Consider the following 5,011-nt stretch of genomic DNA (forward strand, 5'->3'; position numbering starts at 1 on the left):
GCTGTGCTGAACAGTTAAAACAAAACTAAAAGTGAAAGTCAAAACCCTCAAAAATCTGAAGGGAAACATGAATTAACAGACAAGTTGTAGGATGACTTGCAGTGCCCAGAGGTTTTCTGGCAACCAGAGTAAATAGCTGATACACTGATGCAGGGTAGTAGTGGGGGAATTCTGAAACCAAATCTTCAGCTTTTATGTCTGCTGAACTTCTTTTAAGAGTGTTTTGAGTGAGTTTCATTTTTGGTTTTGTTGTAACCGTTGAGCTGTACTGATTTCTTTATTCAGTTCTTATTTTTTTATTCTTTAACCCTTTGAACCCTAGGCTGTTTTGGTGTGTTTTTTTTTTTCTCTTCGTTTTTGTCAGTTCCTCTTTCAGGTCTTATAACACAGTAATTATATCAGACAGACACTGACATGTCCTGATCTCTTTTACTCCAGAAGCCTTATGGCTGCTCAAAAATATAATCATTTGAAATGTTAAAGGCAGCAGAATTGTTATATTTTCCAGGAACTGACCATGTTTTGGTCAAAATTTTACCAAGCGCCTGTTTTTTTATATATATATATATTTTTTTTTACTTATTTTTGAATGTATAGAGTTTAAATATATTCACACCTAAGATATCTTTTTGAAAATGGTTAGACTAGAGTTTATATGAGATGAAAGCACAAGAATATTGATGATTGTCCATTACATGGCTTGTTAATTATTACTTTAACAAAATACATGGAGAGCATCAGGTAGATAAATTTTTCTTGATAATCAGACCTCTAGGATACATGTAGATAAAAAACTAAAAACCTGACACTCAGAGCGGACTACGCCTTTCAGTAATTTGATCAGGACACACAAATAAAACTATATACAAAAATGTAAACTTTTTTTTAGTCTAAATAAATTTAAATGTTTAGTGCAAAATAACTACTTAGCAAAAATGTGCAGGTAAAATAAAAACTATATAAAGTAGTGTGCAAACCATACCTAGTTTTAGTTTGAGTAAAGCAGGCAGTTTCACACTTTTTCTGTGGACACAGATAAATATGTTTGAAGCACTAAAGGTAAATAATATTGTTTGGGGAAGGAGATTTCTCTGTTTATTTTTTGCTGATGCTTTACCACACTGGGATGTCATCACTATTTTTAGAAAGAGTAAGTTCAGCCCTTTCTAACCATATATGGATTATGTTAATGTGTGAAGGGATTCTTGAGTAATTAAGCTGAGAACACAAGGTGCGATTTTGGACGTAAAACCTGTCCGTAGGGTTCTAAGGGTTAAAGCTTTAGGATTTTACCCCTCGTCCCTGTACAGATCTGACCTGGGATCCTCCGTCCGCACGGCGACAGCACAGCGCCCATACCGATCACCGCAAGCCCTCCGTCCGTCCGCTGGTTGGTCTGGTTGGCAGCGTTGAAAGCCAGGAGGTTGGGGGGTGGGTAAAGTGGTTTGGGTTGTATCAAGACCCCGTTTCCCCCCAAAACAACACCCCCTCCTACCCCTACACCCTAATGACTGGCTGTGGCGGGCTGACCCGGTTCTGGCTCAGGGGCTAGAGGGCCACAACGAGACTCGCTAACCACATTCCCATGGACCAGAGAACACAGCCCCGTCATTATGCTTTAATATCCTATAATATATCCCCTCTGCACCCCCTCAAAGGGGCTGAGGCAGGGGGATTCTGTCCCTGCCACAAATAACAGAGGACACCTAATATCCTCCCTCGCTAAATGTGCGCCCAGACCAGCGCATAGCTGCCTAACTGCTCACATCCATTCCGACCCAGCCCGCTAAATACGGGCTAGCGAGAAATGTCATCAACAAGCAGCCATTTGGGTAAGCGCAGTGGATTTCACCGTAAAAAGCCCCCTGTATGATTACAGCTCCTGAGGAATATGAAGAAACAGGGCAAGAGTGTTGTGTCATGCTTGTGAGCGTTTGTTAAAATGCAGAGGCTTGATGCTAACGGATTCTAAGAGATGCTAACATGCTGTATTTTTTTAGCATTCAGTAGATCATCCACAGACTGTTACTAAAGACAATTTCAGATGAATTCAGTGGTTTTTCACTTTATTTGGAGTAATATACAGTATGTTAATGTCTGTGAATGTTAACCTGATAAATTACTGATTATGTAAAAAAAACAACCCAACAAGCTGTTACAGACCTGCTGCTAAAACCAGTCTGTAACTGGAGTTTAACTGGATTAAGTGTCTAGATTTAGGTCTTAAATTTAGATTAAGGTTAGAACTAACTTTTTGAGGTAAAGGATTGAGGTTAAAGCTAGAACAAGGGTCATGTGGTCAGTGATGATTGGGTTCAAGTCTTGGAATGAGTTTAAGATTACGACTACGGTCTGGATAATGGTTTAGGATTAGGGTTTAGGATAAATGTTTTAGGATAAGGGCCAGGGTTAGATTTAGGTTTAGGACTGAGGTTAAGGTTGGGATTAGGTCTTAGAATGAGGTTAAGGCTACAACTACGGTCAGGATTATGGTTAGTATTAGGCTTTGTGTTGAGTTTAGGATTAGGGAAAGGGTTAGATTAAGGTTTGGAACTGAGGTTAAGGTTGGGATTAGGTCTAAGAATGAGGTTAAGTTTAGGACTACAGTCAGCAAAAAATGTTTAGTATTAGGCTTTGTGTTGAGGTTAGTATTAGAATTAGAACCAGGGTTAGATTTAGGTTTAGGACTAAGGTTAAGGTTGGGATTAGGTCTTGGACTGAGGTTAAGGCTACAACTACGGTCAGGATTATGGTTAGTATTATGCTTTGTTTTGAGGTTAGGATTAGGATTAAGGCCAGGGTTAGATTTAGGTTTAGGACTGAGGTTAAAGTTAAGACTATGTATTGGACTGAGGTTAAGGTTAGGATTACACTCAGGGTAATGACTTGTATTAGACTTTGTGTTGAGGTTAGGGTTAGGGCCAGGGTTAGATTTAGGTTTAGGACTGAGGTTAAGGTTAGGATTAGGTCTTGAACTGAGATTAAGGTTATGACTATGGTCAGAATAATCGCTAGTATTAGGCTTTGTCTTGAGGTTAGGTCTTGGACTAAGGTTAATGTTAGGGCTACACTCAGGATAATGCCTAGTCGTAGGCTTCGTGTTAGGGTTAGGATTAAGATTAGGGAAAGGGTTTGATTAAGGTGTGGGACTGGGGTTAAGGTTAGGACTACACTTAAAATAATGACTAGTAGTAGGCTTTGTGTTGAGATTAGGATTAGGGACAGGTTTAGGTTTAGGTTTGGAACTGAGGTTAAGGGTAGAATTAGGTTTTAGACTGAGTTTATGGTTACAACTACGGTCAGGATATTGGCTAGTTTTTGGCTTTGTGCTGAGGTTAGGATTAGGACTAGGGCCAGGGTTAGATTTAGGTTTGGGACTGAGGTTAAGTTTAAAATTAGGTCTTGGACTAAGGTTAAGATCAAGACTCCAGTCAGGATATTGGTGAGGATTAGTCTTAGAAATGATGAGATTAGGTTTAGGGCCAGGAATAGATTTACAGTGTAGTTTTGGACTGAGGTTAGGTTAAGGGTTAGATTTTGGGTAAGTAGAAGTAGCAAAGTAAGTCTTTCATTTTTCATATTTCATGTAACATATTAATAGTACATCTACTTAAAATATTTACCTTACTGTATTCCGATGCCTTAGTACTGCTAATCCACTAATATGTTTTTGATGTGTTACTAATACTTTGTTAAGAGTTTATTAAACATTTACAAAGGACCACTCAAAAAAGTGTTAGAGTAGTTTACACTACCGTCTGCAGTTGTTTTGCACAACCACTGGAAGTGTCTTTTAGCCCAATAACTAACATTAGCTAGTTTGCTCACCAGCTGTGCCCACAACACTGGCTGTGTTTTATTATTTTAGGGTATGACTATCTGGTGTACCCTAGCTGGTATGAAATACAGTGTGATTTTTCTGTTATAGCCATTAACTCTGGTTTCTTAGGCTATGTTGCGTTCAAGTGGTGTCAGAAACTGTAAAATTATGTTTGTACTGAGTCTTTCTGGACACCTCAATATCAATTCGCCATGCATAGTTGTCAGAACTTCCCATGCTCATCTGAACAGATTGAAGGTTGTATTTACTGAAAGTTGTATTTACTAGTTATACATCTAAACTAGATTAATTAACAAGCTTTTGATGAGCACTCAAATGCAGCAACAGCTTTTGTATTCATATTTGTGTCATTACTACAGCGAGAAATATGGAAATTTGTCTGGCATCCAAATCAAATATATATCTTGAATTAACAGCTACATACACACATCACCTTAAAGTCATACCTTTTACATTACATTTCATTACATTAAATTACATTACATTTGGGGGATGCTTTTGTTCAAAGCGACTTACAATAACAATGTGCACAGAGTAATAGAAGTTAAAGGTAAAACATCTTTAGACAGGGCTTAAAGGAGGTTGAAGGGAAGTGAAGGAGGGGAAGAAGGAAATGAGGTTAGAAGTTGTTAGTGTGTTAGAGGTGTTAGGAGAGTAAGTGCTCTTTGAAGAGCTCTGTCTTCAGGAGTTTATTAAAGATAGCGAGAGATTCTCCTGATCTGGTAGTGGAAGGTAGATTGTTCCACCATTGGGGAACTCTGTATGAGAACAGTCTGGATTGCTTTGTGTGGATGTTTGTTTGGTAAAGTGAGGCGACGTTCATTGGAGGAGAGTAGGCCGGGAGGTAGCGTAAGCCTTCAGGAGTGAGTGCAGGTAGGAAGGAGCTGTTCTGTCATCACCTTGTATATGTAGCCAGGTGGTGAATTGAGTATACACCTTTAAAATGTGTGTCTGTAACTTTAAGAAACACAATCAGAAGTGTTGTCACCCTGAGAGAGGAAAGGGAGGAGCTAAGAGCATGGTAGAGAAGGAGGCTCAAGCTACAGTGAATGGTGGTGCTCCATTTTAGGATCCATCCAGAGCCATCCTAATGAAATAAGAGGTAAAAATCAGGAAATACTGAACAATATAAGGTTTGGTTGGCCTATACCAGTAGTACATGCCTATATT

Source organism: Astyanax mexicanus, chromosome 7 (assembly GCF_023375975.1).
Source record: "Astyanax mexicanus isolate ESR-SI-001 chromosome 7, AstMex3_surface, whole genome shotgun sequence".
In the NCBI taxonomy this organism is placed as follows: Eukaryota; Metazoa; Chordata; class Actinopteri; order Characiformes; family Acestrorhamphidae; genus Astyanax; species Astyanax mexicanus.